Raw genomic sequence first — 14687 nt, 5'->3', positions numbered from 1 at the left:
AAATATTGCTTCTTGTTCTCTGAGCATTTTTAGGACCTTTTTTTTCCCTTCTTCCAATTTTTTCTTTTTCTTTTTTCTTTTTTTTCTTTTTTCTCCCTTTTTTTCTTTTCTTTTTTCTTATTTTTTTCTTTTTTTTCTTCTTTTTTTCACCAAAATATATTGGCGCAATGAATGATTTGAACGTGTTGAGCTTCTTTTTCTGCCCATGGTACCCTCTGTGGTTTCTAGGGTGGCACCAGAAGGGTGGATTTAGATCAGGAAAGGCATCCCAGGAATTAAACAACTTCTGGATAGTGCTGCAAGTCCCTGGCTGCTTTCAGCACATTAGTTTGGCACTGGAAATTTGTGAAAATTGCATGTGCTCTTCTTTTTGAACAGCTCAGATGACAGCATTGAAATATCTTCTGTATTTCTGGCTAAATGGTGCATTTGAGCAACTTAAAATGAAACATTTGGTTGATTCAATTGAAAATTGATTGAACTGATCTCAAAAAATCTGTATTTTGTAAGGGAGTTTATTTCCTACGCAAAATGATTCCCATTTTAGGTAAATTCATGCCTTAATCTGATTATTTTGTATTTTGTTCCCAGCGTTACACAACTGTGTGAACAGTAAATTATGTATGGGAACAGACAATGCAGGCCAGAGAATCTTTCTAAATATAAGCAAGACAATCATCACCCAAAAAATCTCACCCAACATATTTAAAACTTTTTCTAAAGCCCTTGGTAAGCATTTTCTCAGGATAAATTAGGCAGGGAAAAAACCCAACCTCTAGTGTCCATCTTATTTACTGTGTAAATAATAATTATTAGGGATAATAGATGATGTAGTTAATTGTCTGTGCTTCTAGGAGTGGTAATTAGCAGAAAGTAATGATCTTCACACATGACTTGCCATCGGAGTTGTGTGGAAGGAGAGGTACAAACCCAGCTTTTCTCCCTAAATTAGCAGCTGATTTAATAATTGAAATAATTGAAATAATTAGGGAAGGCTGGGGTGTGCAGAGCCCGGGACAGGCCCTTAGCCCATCCTGCTCTTCCTGCCATTGGCATCAGGGGTTTGTCTTGCCAAAAAAAAAAGCTGGGTTTTAATGAAATCTCTTTTTTTTGTGAGTTGTGGGGTGTGGAATGGAGTCAGCTGTGAAGGAAGAGGGGAATTTGGGAGAAGAGGGGAATTTGGGGGCAGAATAGGGGAATTTAGGAGAAGAGGAGAATTTGAGAGCAGAAGAGGAGAATTTGGGAGCAGGGCCATCTTCTTCCCCTGCCATGTGCCCAAGGCTGTGGGATTTGGTGCCCTGGTTGCCAGAGGAAAGGGGGGATTCCCTGCGGAGGGACACAGATATTAGAGGGAGAAAATTTGGGATAAAAGTGCTGGGGCAGAGCTCATCCCCTCCCCAGAACTGTGATGAGCTGGGCACCAGCAGCTCCCTGCCTTATTCCTGATTTTCTGCCAAGGAAAGGGGTGACTGTGCTGCCCTAGCAAGGAATGGACAGAGGAAGGGGAGATGGAGAAATAAATAATCCTGCTTGACAAGTTATTCCCAGACTAGCTAAGAGCTTAAATTCTATTTCTTCATTTTCAGTGCATTTCGTCATTGTTTTGTCCCATTTCCTCAAGTGACAGAATCCATGGCAATAAACACTTCCCTCATCCTGGCCTTCCCTGCCCTCACTTTGGTAATTGCAGATCCCACTGATTCCTGTTGGAATCAAAATTCACTGCAAGGTTTTAGTCAGTCTAAAATCACTTGGAAGCTTTTTGTTATTATAATATAATTTTATACATTAGAGGGTTTTTTTTCTTCTTGCTGGTATAAAAATGAATAAATTAGATTTTGAACTTGCTATGATGCAACAGATGTTTTTCCTGTTGCCTTGCACAGAATCCTCTTTTATGTTATTTATCTTATGTTCATGTTCTTATTCTGCACAAATGTCCTGGCATGAGAAGATTCTCTTGTGGGGATAACCTCCAGCTCTTCCCAAAAGTGCAGGCTTTAATAATCAGTGTTTCCTGCAAGGTGGTCCAAGTGTTTCCATCAGGGTTTATAAATGTTGCTTCTTGTTGTCTGAGCGTTTCAGGACTTTTTTTTCTTCTTTAAGCTGGCACAATGAATGATTGGAGTGCTTGGGCTCCTTTTCCTGCCCCTGACACCCTGCAGAGGAGGAGCCCTCACACCTTGGAGCTGATGTTCTGCTGGGGATGTGGTGTTGACACTTTCCAGGGAATATTCTCCGGGAGCGTGTTTTCCTGACAGGAGCTTTTGTTTTTACATCAGTTGGTATAAACCAATTACTTCGGGCACATTTTGTTTTAATGTGGGTTTTCTTTGTGCTCTCAGTCACAGGAACAGGAAGATAATGCCTTCCAGTGTGATGATTTAATACCAATTTCACAGAAAATAGTGGTGCTTTTATAAGGTACACAAACAGGCTGATTAGAAATCAATGTGGTGCGTGAATCACCTCATAATGAAATAGGAAATGATTTCCTTTCAGATTTATAGTGTGTAAATACATACTTTATATACAATGCAGTTTTAGCATGTTTTTTTTTTCCACTCTCAGACCTCCAATGTGGTTTATTCCTCTGGGGGAAAAAACAATCAACAATCACCAAAAACCTGCAAATGGTACAAGATCTGAAGTACAGGGGATCAGGAATAAAGCCTGTGACAGAAATGTGTTGATTTCAGAGCAATAAATGGCAGGAGTTATTTGCAGACTTGAACAAGACTTTAAATTGACTTTCATTGCTGTTCTTTGTGACTGACCTTGCACTTCACAAGATCTATTAATTTGCTTTCAATGAAAGCAAAATATTGTATTCTTTTTGAGTCACAGATAACTTAGAAAATCGGTATTAAATATATGATAAGTGAAATCTATACTTCAATTTCCAGTTCCTGCTTTTTCCTGCAGGTAGAGCCCATTTTTCTGCCAAGCTTCCAGTTTTCTCTTCTTGTACATGAAGCTCGTGGCTCCTTTGGGATACAATCAGTTTATTTGGGAGTGTGGGAAGGTGTCCAGAACTCCTGGGCCTTTCTGCTTTTAGAGGTGGTACCCAGTAAAACCTCTAGGATGGGTGAAATCCTGGATATTTGTCACCAGGGATCCACGAGGGGCTCTGGCTTCCCACAGGCACGTGGCTGTGATGGATCCAGACCCTGAGGGGCGTGGGATTGACAGGGAGCAGGCAGGAGAGGTGTCCCACAAAATCCTGTTCCCAGCTGGAGTCTGGCAGAGGAAACAGGAATTTTTCAAAGGAAAGGCTGTTGGGTTATTTTAACTCAGTCAAAGCTGCCCAGTCCCTTAGGATCACTGAAAAAATGACAGAGCTGCTGTGCAGAAACCTTGCATGGAAAAAGAACCTTCTAGAAATTATAAAAATTCAAGACAAATGGAAAAAGTACTGTGAGCCTGCCTTAACAAATGGAATAAACACAATGGGATAAATGGGATAAATCTGTGAGCCTGCCTCAATAAACAGAAGAAATGGAATGGGATAAATGGAATAAATGGAATAAATGGGATAAATCTGTGGGCCTGCCTTACCTATGCAGGTGCAAACACACAGAGCAGTAGAATGTGGCTGACTCCTGGTGAGTCCTTGTGGGAACATTGGGACATTTTATCCTTGGGAAATTCTGGATGAGAGCTGGGCAGGAGATGCGGCTCATTGGCCACAGCACCAAAGGAAAGCCTTGAGCACGTTAAACAGCTCCACTGCAGATTTTTTACACATTATTTTTCTGTAATTTCCATTTATTCCTTCCCCTTCCATTTCCCCTCGCTCCAAAGGCTGGCAGTGCTCAGTGCTGGAGTGATGGGCGCTGTGCATTTGGAAGAGGTGAGAAACAAGATTTTTCTGGGAGGATTTTTTTCTCTGAAGAAGGACAGGATGTTCCAGCTCTCCATCACTGCTGTCCCGTTTCCTCCTGAATGAATAATCAGGCACAAATTGGCTGCAGCCTCCGTCTGCTGCTCTGCCCAGCCAAGGCATCATTCCTGGTGTCCTGACAAGGAGAGGGCCTGGCCAGAGGACTGAATTCAGAATGCATCCCAAACATTATCCCACCAATCATGCAAAAAAAAAATCCCTCTGAGAAAATATATTAGCTAAGCACGGCTCTGACAGATTATATCCACTTGAGCTCATCCATTTGCCTCCCAAACCCCAAATGGAACAAACCAACACCAATTTAAAAATAGTCCCAGCTGATACGTGCTGGTGAAGAGGAGCACATTTTGTATCAGCAGTGAGATATCTGCTCTTGGTGTTTTTAGACTCCTTTGGAGATGGGTGCTTGAAGAACGCTTCTCCTTACTCTGGAAATGAGTACTATTAACAGAGAAAATCTGTAATTATGATGGGCTATAATCAGGAGCTCCAATCAAGTGAAAGAACTTCCTTTTTCATGTGGCTAGATTTGCTGTGCACTCACTAAATTTAGCTCCTTTGACTGTACAAATCGTTTGTAGCTGTGGTGCCACCAGAAAGGCAGCAAGGATTAAGATTGATCTTTGCTTTGGTTTGGTCTTTCTAGAAATTTAGTTTTCCTACCTGGCCCCATTTAATAGAAAACCAGACAATCCCCAGAGCATTGATAAGTTTTCTGCATGTGAAAACTCAGTGGACAGATCAGGCACCTGTAAATTCTCTTTCTTTTTTGGAAATTCAGGTTTTTGATGCACATCTGTAAAGGTCACCCATTTTCTGGTATTTAACGGGTGATTAAATCCTTGTACATTATGATTATTATCACAGTTTGTATTTTTCAGATGGTGGGACTGGGGTTTGGTGGATTTTTGTGCAAGGGGATGTTCGGTTGATTGGTTTTTCCGCTTGTAATTAGTTAAAAAAAGCATAAAGGAGGCGATACAAATAGAAATGGGAGTGGGTTTATGTAGATACCATGGAATAGGTGATGAGTTTCACACTTTGTGCTTGAAATTCATGCACGAGGGCCAGGCAAAAAACAGGCACAGAGGCACTTCAGGCTACCAGTGGAGGCATTTTCAAAAAATGTGATTAATTTTGATTAAAAGAGTTAAGGAGTTAATAAAAGCTCAGGAGTTTTGAGGATTGTGAAGTCAGAATCATTGAATATTACTATTGGCTTGGTGGGAGAAAGGATTGAGACGTGAGGGAAAGATCTGTTGATAAATTACTAAAGTGTGTGGTAGAGTGGCTCCAAGGACATTTTCCTAATGTACAGCTGCTGCTTAGACTGAAGAAAATGTATCTCTGCTTCCTTAAACCTAAAATGTGAAGTTTGAACCCTAAGGCAGAGGCTTTAAGGCTTTTAATGTTGGCCAACCTCATGTAAATCCCAGTGTTGGGTCTAATTTGGAAATAACGCTTTTGGAGCTGGGGACTTTGCCTTGGAACTGGGTTTTTCCTGCCTGATGGGCTCCACCCCAGGCAGTTTCTGCCCTGTTTTCTCTGTCTGCAGCTCTCACAGAGCCAGTCTAGGACCAACAGGCAGCCAAAGCTGGGTTTAACTGATCCAACCCAAGGCAGCAGCTCTTGGGTGCTGTTAAAGAGGCTCCAATTACAGCCCTGCATTAGGTGCAGTTTCTCTGCTGCATTTCATGAAAAATGCTCAGCTTGGTGATTGCTGGTGACAATTTGGGAAGTGTTGGCCAGATATATTGAAGAATTCATTAGGAATTTATAAAATCTCTTAATCTGCTCTTAATTTTTGCTGGTTTAGTTTAGAAATTGTCGCTTTGTCACTCTGGTCTGGGTTCTGCTGATATTGGTAAGAGGGGAAATGCTGAGGCTTTCCTTGTAGCAAACTCAAACAGAATCCTTAGACTATATTTAAAGTAAATTAGTTGTTGAGTAAAGTAAGTTTATAACAATTGCTGTGTCTAATTACTTTGATTATATAGGTTACTTGTGAACAGTTCTTGTTGCACTTAAAGCTGGAATGGCCCCAAAATAAATCCAACAATTGCCTGTTCCCTGGGGCTGTGCAAAAGGACACGAGTGCAGGTTTTTAGTGGCCATATCTGGAATGGGAATGGGGAAAATTCCAAATTTAGAGATAAACTGTAATGAACTGGCACGTTTTAAGGGAGTGGGGGAATGGGTTTGATCAATAACAATAAGAAGGTCCTTAAATATGGATTAATAATATCTTAGACTGCAATAAATATGCCAAGACTCCTCTAAGGGAAATGTGGAGAAAAATCTGTTCCAGTAAAATTCAGTTTAATCTCATCTGGAAACACCAAGGCTGGAGGATCCTAATCATAACTAAGAATTAATCAGTAGTGTCATAACAAGGCAGAGCTCATTCCGTGCACTATGGTGTGGTGCATTAATGTACCTCTGTTTAAATCCAACCATGAATTATTGCCATTTGGAATGGAGAGATTTTTCAAAATGAGTTTTATTTTTTAAATTAAAAGACTTCCACCCTTTTGTTTTAATTATTTTTGCCTTGAAACGTAGACTATTTATTACAAAAGGAAAAGGTTCAAATCAGAGAACCAGACAGGGTTAGGAGATGGGGAGGAATAATTCACATCTTTAGGTTGTGGAGTCACTGCTGAACTGTGATGTGTAAATTGTAACATCTCTGTCAGTGTTTGGTTCCTTAGAATAAGTATTGTTAAATTACATGTCCAGGACCTTATGAATAGATATTCTTAATTTTTTAAAATTATCAGTTATTTATAGTTTGAAATCAGAAAACCTTGCTCTGGCCCATATTAAATTAATTACATAGATAAATGTGGTTAAATCTAGTTTTGTTAACTACTTCTGCTAGAACTGTCCCTCTTTTTACCTGGTTGTGAAGCTGAAAGAAATTCTAATTTTTGTTTGAATTAGTGGTGAGGGTGGCCAAACATTGGCACAGGTTGCTTATAGAAGCTGTGGAGTCTCCTTCTCTGCAGATATTTAAAATCCCACTAGACACAGCCCTGAGCAACTCTCTAATCTTGCAGAAATTGTGTACAAACCTGGCATATCCATCTTAAACCAGTGAGAAGAATCAACAATTTTAATGTTTGTGGCAGCATTTTTTTGCCTTTTTTTTTTTTAGTGAATCAAAGGCAGATACATCTTTCAAATTAAAAGGACAATTAAATTATTTGCTGTTAAAATTAAGAGGTTTTTATTAAAAAACCTCTCTGTGCATGTAAAAATAGGTGAGATTCAAAGAGAGAGGGAGACTGTCACAGCAGCCTCTCAGTCTGTTCTTCATGCCTGATTTCCCCTCCTTTCAGAGGGGAATTCAGGGCCTGCATCCTTTTTTTGCCTCTCCCTGCTCTGTGAGCTGAAAGGAGCCCAACATCCACTGAGCCTCACCCTGACCCATTGCAGAATTCCTGCTGGCCCCCTCTCAGGGCAGCCTTGCCTTGCTGGAGTTGCAGGAAAGATGCTGAAATGCACCATTTTTATAGCAATTTTTAGCTGACCAAACTTGTCCCCACCCCGAGCACCGGCAGGAGATCGGTGCGGTGCCACAGCACTGCCTTGGTTTGGGCGTCGCTTTCAGGTAATAGGGGAAACCATTAAATAATTATGAAATAATTACCCTGCAGCCCAGCTGATCTGAGGCAGGAAGGCTTTGAATGTTGCCCTGGTTTTTCTGAGATTTTTTAAAGCCTTCTACTTGCTTGTAAGATGGAGTCAGTTCTTTAGTTACTGTACAATATCAAAGGTCAGTTTTTCACTTTCTCACACTTTGGAACATAAACAACCTTTCTTGTTTTTGTTCACTGTCCTTTGCTTACATATTTCCAGCCTGAAAACAATGCTGGTTGACAGCTGGCATGGCCAGTGGGGTGAAGGGGTAGTAACCCCAGGAGCCAATGTGCTTCCAGACCCACAAAATTATAAAAAGAAAGAAATAAACAGGCTGGCTCTTTTTTTTCTCGGTGGGGAGCAGCTTTCACTGAAAACCTCTGCCTCTGTGTAGCTGATTATTGCGTTCCGAGCAACATTTGAATATCCTGCAGCTGCCGTGGGAGAGCTGTTTGTGCCAGTTGTACCTGGATAACTCCGTCCTGCTGGCTGCTGCACACAGGAACCGCTTCTTAAACTGATACAGGAACGAGATGAAAATTCCTTGCTCTTTTCCCAGGAAGTTTGGGCAGATCTGGTATTTAAACAGGTTTAATAACCACGAGGATTATTCGATGTGGGGTAATTCAGGAGCCTCACCAGCCCCTATAGCAACCTCTTAATGTATAACCTTGTTATTCTGAAATAATCTTGTTTACATTTTTGACTCCAGTCTTCAGATTTTACATCCCTTGGGAGGGTTTCATTGTGCTTTCATTTGAGGTTGTCTAGATGTGGAATGAGCTGGCAATTCCTTACCTGCCAGCCAGGATTTGGAATACATTGCCTTGGTTTTGAGAGGCTTTTGGTGGTGGCAGCTGGAGTTTAAATTAAACAGTGAGAACTTGAGGTGATTTATTTGGTGCCATTTTCCAAAGAGGTGGAACTGCTGTGGGTCTTGGGATTTTGTGGGTTATGGGAAGCAGAAGGAATCAGCTTCCATATCCCATTTTCTTGTGTTTTCAGACTAGAAAAATGGGGGATGCATCAATAAAGGGGAGCTCTGGTGAAATTTTAGCTATTTATTTATTTATGTGATTATTTAACATTTACCTCTCTGCATTCTCCTTTGGATGAATCCTGTTGGATGCCTGGGAATGCTGATGATGTGCTGATACAATCAGTAAAACCCAATTTTTTCTCTTGATCCTGTTCCTCGCTCCAATCTGAAACCCAAACTTTCTGATGTTACAACAGCTCCGTGTTCCTCCTGCCTCCTACAGAGACGTTTAAATGTCTAAATCATGCAGGAAATATATAAGGGGGAAAGGGAGGGAACTGGCAATACAGGTAGAATTAAAAAAACCTGCTTTTGCTTCTCCCATCACCTTCTCTTTGATTCTTTCTCTCTGAACACACATGATGCTCTCAGAGGTGAATGTTGTCTCTTTTTTTTTTTCCTCTTCTCTGTCAGAAGCTCTTCACAAACTTCTTGTTTAGCCTACAATGATTTTATTTTAGAAAAGCTGTATTATTACTTCTAGAACTATTCAATATTTTTCTGGCTTCTGTGCAAGCACTTTGTAACACCATGATATACCACATGTAACAAATCCAATCATATTAAGAAAATATATCCAATCTCAGGTACCAGGGCATGAAAAGCATCTGCCAAAGGGGGCCCAAACATTTTTTGTTGTCTGGTTTGGAGCTACTCTCCAAATGTATGAGCCATGGGGCTTTGAAATGATGGATGTGCAATCATTGGACCCCAAAAATGTTGTAAACTGATTAAAGTCAAGGATTCAGAAGCTCGCTCTCCTCAAGGGTTGTGGACCTCTAGATCTTGGGAATTGAAATGAAGGGAGAGATCTGTATCAGCTCAGTGTAGAAATATTTTTAATCTTTTGAAGGTTAAAAGGAGATAAATTTTCTTTTTGATGAACAAGTAAATAGAAGTGAATGGGAACACTGATTTAATCTACTCAGCCCTGTGCAAGAGTAGGATAAAACCATCAAAGCTTTAAAGTTTGAATTGTTGGGCTTTAAATGCAGTGAGGGAGCTCAGGACAGCAGGAAAGTCCTGGGTCTCCTGGTGCCAGAGAGGTTACACAACCAACCCCAAGTCCATAACTGTTCTTCTCCAATCCCTTCTGCTGACCCCAATTCAAGCTGATTTTGACTTTATTTCAGCTGAATTTCAGCAGCCCTGTACCTCGCAGTGCTGGTTCTGAGCTGGCAGACAGCTGTGTGGCAGCACAAATCCTCCTGTGTGAAACAACCTGCTCACCACTAGCCTGAAACACCACTGACCCTTCCAGACTGTGATCAATAATATTGGACAAATTGTGATCAATGATGTTATTCCAGGTCTGCCCTCGAGGTTGCAAAGGTCAGAGCCTGCACAGATAGAAAAGTTGATTTTTATTGCTATGTGGAGACCTTGTGGAAATAATTTCACAGCATTTTAAGGGTGCACAGCAGCTGCCAGGTGTTTGTAAGGAATCTGTTCTTATCTCAGTCCAGGGGTTGATATAATTCTGATTTTTCTTCCCATCTCATCCCAGGGGAAGGGGTGGTGAGCAAGAGGCTCCATTTGTGGTCTCCAGCTGGGGTTAAACCATTGCTCAGGCTCCAGATCCCAGAGAAATTCTGAACACAAACTAAACCAGCTGAGGGCTGGTATTCCACTGCCCTCCCATTGCCAACAGAGCTTCTGGAACCCTTCCCCATTTTGCAGTGGGAAACTTTATTTAGTTGAGCAAAGTTTTCAGTTCTTAATCCTTGGCTAAAAAAAGACTCACCCCTTTCATTTTGCAGCTTTTCTCTAAGATAATCAGGCATTTCTAAATCTCTGCTCTTTTAGCTTGAAGTCAGTCAAAGGAAGCTGTATCTGCAAAAAGCTGAAACATTTGGTTATAAATTAGGATGTTTTAATCTTGCTTTAGATGTCTTACCTTAAAATATTGATTCAAATTATGTAGCAAAGGAAGATCTCTGATAGGACCACAGTTCTTTAGTAGCTCTTTTTGCAGTATTAGGAATTAAAAAATAAAAATGTCATGTGGTTTGAACAGCATTCATCCTTCTTGGTTATTTTAAATTTTACATATAACATGTTTAATTATACTGAGAAAATTCCTGTACGTCCTGGTCCATTTTGTCTCTTGTGTGAGTAGTTAGAGTATGAAGTAGAAATCTTTTGCAATTTATTTTAAGAAGTTTTTGTTTTCCTCTGTTTTCCTGCTGTGATGCTGGGTTGAGATAGAGCACTCAATAGTGATATAGTATTCTAGTTAAGCTCATTTTTCATGTCAATAAATTAGAATATTTAATGTCACTGTTATTCTGAAGGAGTGGTTTGACCTGTAGGACACAGGAGAGATATATACAAGAAATTAAGACTGCAGAGGATATGGAAAATCCTGACAATTTAATGTAGAAGGACAGCTTGGGTCCTCTGGCAGAGTCCTCTCACATCAGAGAGGGGCAGTGAGAAAAGGGAAGTTTAGTAAAGAGTAATGGCAAAAAATGGGGATTATTTCCTAACCTAATTTTAGAAGTCAGAGCACCTCTGTAAGTTATGCCCAGAATTTTATAATTTTTCATCAAAGCTTTTATTGGTCAATTATTTCCCAGTGAAACAATTCTGAAAATTCCCTTTGTAATCCAAACTCAATACCAGGTCAGTACTGGCTTTGGATTGGCATTTTTAAGCCTTGGTAATGCAGCTGTACTTTGACCTAGAAACCTATTTTGATCTGCTGGGTGTAACCACAACATTTTAAACATCTGTCTGGGGGTTCTTTTACATGTGAGTGATTGAAATGTTGTCGGTAAATAATCCAAAGGCTTGGGAGGAATGTTTGAGCAAAATTTTGCCAGGGTCACGGCCGGGGGAAGGTCCTGGCTCAGTCCCTCCCAAGCAGGTGATGGAACAGATTGCAGGAGACTTGTGGGGAGCAGAAGGCCCTTGCTGGAGCTCCCCGTGGTAAATCTCAGCTCAAAGCCTTTTCCTCCTCCCTCTTCCAAGGGTTCTGATGCCTTTTTGGCTACATAAAAACAGAGGCCAGACAGAATTAAGGGAATAAAAAGCAGTTCTATTTATTGAAGGGACTTCAGGTACATTTAGGGCAGACAAAGCCCCCCAGGGCTACACCCAAAATGGCCAACAGGTCCCAGGTTTGCACCCTTTGATCAGTTGGGTCCATTTGCAGATTGGGGTTCATCTCCAATTGCAGCTTCAGGGAATGAAGTCATTCAGCCCAAGTTTGCTGCCCCAGCTCCCTTTTGTTGCCATCTCTCAGGCCTGAGGCAGTGAGGTGTCCTTGACTGCCAGGCCTGGAGAGGAATTGCTGTGTGTGCCCAAACTGGGGGAGCAGCAGCTCCCACTGTGTGTGGAGTTTGGAGTTCTGCACTAAAGAACTGCAGGAGTACAAATAAATGAAGAATACAAAAGCTGAAATCCCAAGGTTCCACCCTCTGAGGGGGTCACTGAAGCTGTTCCCAGCGAATCCTTTCCCATCGGTCTGTCCTTGTTTTCCAGGTGCCATGAACCACAGAATTCAGTGAGAAATAAATTTAGCTGCAGCCCAGCAGGAAGTTTCAGAGGCAGCAGCTTCTGCAAGGGATTGTCAAGAACAATCTGCAAGGAGGCTGCTCCTGGCATATCGATTTTGAGCTGGAACAGTGCAGGGAAGGAAGTGCTCCGTGCCAGCTCTCAGCACCATATGCTTGCCCCTAATGTAATGCACAAAGAATATGGAGACAGCAGCTGCTCTGCAGGGAGGTGGCCACTTGTTAGATTTTGAAACCTTTCCGAAGTGTCTGTTCCTTTTCTTTTCACGGGTATTTTTTTTTTCCCCCCTTGCTTACGTATTTGCATTCAAAAGATGTTCCCTGAAAGGAATCTATTTTTAGGCCGCAGTAAGAACAGGGGAGTGTGATCTACTTTTTGTTGAAATAAAGGGAATTTTGGAAGGACTCTGATATTTAGTTTTTTGTGTTGGGAGATGTGGGCTGGTTTTTATTTTCTTGATATCCGTTGGCATCAAGGCATGATGAAATCCTATCTATAAATTAATTATTGGCTAGGATTGTCTGACTCTGTTGGAAAACTTTGACTTTCTTTGGATTCTAGGAGTGTTCCAGTGGCCTGATCACATTCACATTTAATTCAGTGACAATTTTCCCTGAGTTCAGTGGCAAAGAGAAGCGTAAATGAGTATTTAGATCTAAAATGAGAAGAGTTGGATTTAATATGCCCAGAGGAATGGATCTTCCCTGGCACCTATCACTACCCAGGCCCTGAAGCTGGTTCCTCTGCTGCTTTGAGAAACCTGAAATTCCTGGCAGATTTCAGGAACCCTGTGCCTGCAATGCCAGGAAAACAAAGCTTATTTATGTAAACAAAACTGGTTTTTAAAAGGTGTTTTTTGACTCTTGAGATATTCATGTCCACTGAATTCCAGCTACACCTCACTATCAGCACTTGCATTTTGAATTAGGGATTCTTAAGTGAATTTGAGAATCCGGAGGGAAGTTACATCACAGTATAATGAGGTTATAGCAGGACAAGTTGTTATAGCAGGTAATAAAATTAATGTATCACACTGGCATTTTTGCTGAATGTCAGTGTTTTACAGTGACCCTGGAGTGATGTTAAAATGTCACAGCAACACCAGAGTGACCCATATTAGTCAGTAAAAATGATGGTTCACATAAAAGAAAGATGTTACCATCCTTTTTGGAAGGATAAATCTCTTTCAGACAGAAATCTTTGGTTAGTCTGTGTTGTTCATCATAGCTGCTTCTTTCTGAAAAAAAACCCCAAAAGTTATTAATCTACCTGTCACCAGGTATCAATCTTCCTGCTGATAGGTGATTATTTTGGAACAATTAATATTTATTTGTTTACTTCAGTTCTAGACCAGTCTGTTATCATCTATCTGACCTTCACTTTTTAAACCAGCTGCAGTCGGTGGTTTTCTGGGATAATTAATTATTAATGCTTATTTAAAAGGTCTCCTTTTCCCTTTTTGTGGCCGTACTTGTTGCAAGAATTGAAATCCAGTAGGATGGCTGATTTGAAACTTTAATCATTCCCTGTATGAGCTCTCACCCCAGTGAGGGACAATGTAGGGGATTCCATCCATTAGGAATCCCATTTCTGAAGTAAACTGGATTTTAAAGTGAAATTAAACACAGATTCTGAATGCAGTCCTGCAGTCCTAATTCTGTAAAATGTGAGGTAAATGTTTAACTCCCACTGAAAATGATGACTTAGAGTCTTGGCTTGAGCCAAATCAGAACCTGTTTTGAGTGCAAATTAAAGCTGTGAGATGGTTTCCTGGTTTTATGCCCATAAGGGGAGTTTAGACCTGGCTTAAGGAACACTTTCCTAATTCTCTTGAGCATATGAAAACGTAAGTTATCAATAGTTTATTGTTCACACATTGGCCACTTGAAGTCTGGGGTCTTGGCACAGGAATATTTTGTTTGGGGTGTACAACACTTCCAAGCAAGTTTGTAAATTAAGTGTTTATTTCCATTTTTAAAGGGAATTTAAAATGTTCCTTGTCCTTCCTCTCTCCTTCAGAAGGGCTGAGAATTGGTAGAAGTTGCACAGTGTTCAGCCTCCTCCATTTTCTCTAACATTTGTGGAATTTATTTGTCTGAAGCAGCAGACTAAAGTAATTCTAGAAACGGGTACATTTAGACGCACAACTATTATTTTATAGCTTTTTTCTCACTGAGATTTGTGGGCCTGGTTGGATGGAGATTTATTTTTACATTAAAAAATGCCTGGTAGGAAGAAAAAAATGATAACACTGTCTTTAACTCACTTCTAGAGGTGTGCAAATGAGCAAACCAATGGAATTCTAACAAGAGAGAAAAGGAAATCCTCTGTCTGTGACAAATGAGAATTGTTTGGTTTTCAGTCTAAGGAAAGTTACTTCCTTTTTAATGGATTGCCCAACTGTCACACTCTGCCAATGACTAATTTAAGAAAAAAGAAATGCAAGAGACCAAATGGGGCAAATATTGTCCAGAGAAATATTCCTCATTCTGAGGAGATGCTTTGGGTCTGTTGGAGCTCCATGGAATTTTTACCCAGCTTTTAAAAACTGGAAGGATGCACATGGATGCACAGCTCAGATAT

General features: G+C 40.7%; 1 protein-coding gene across 15 annotated transcripts in view; it reads left to right on the top strand.

The window, feature by feature from the left end:
- Nucleotides 1–14687, top strand: part of ATP2B2 (ATPase plasma membrane Ca2+ transporting 2) — a 412644-nt gene that overhangs the window by 342363 nt on the left and 55594 nt on the right. The window lies entirely within an intron of this gene.

This window comes from Prinia subflava, chromosome 14 (genome assembly GCF_021018805.1).
Source record: "Prinia subflava isolate CZ2003 ecotype Zambia chromosome 14, Cam_Psub_1.2, whole genome shotgun sequence".
Lineage (NCBI taxonomy): Eukaryota > Metazoa > Chordata > Aves > Passeriformes > Cisticolidae > Prinia > Prinia subflava.
This window is presented reverse-complemented; position numbering and strand designations above follow the sequence as displayed.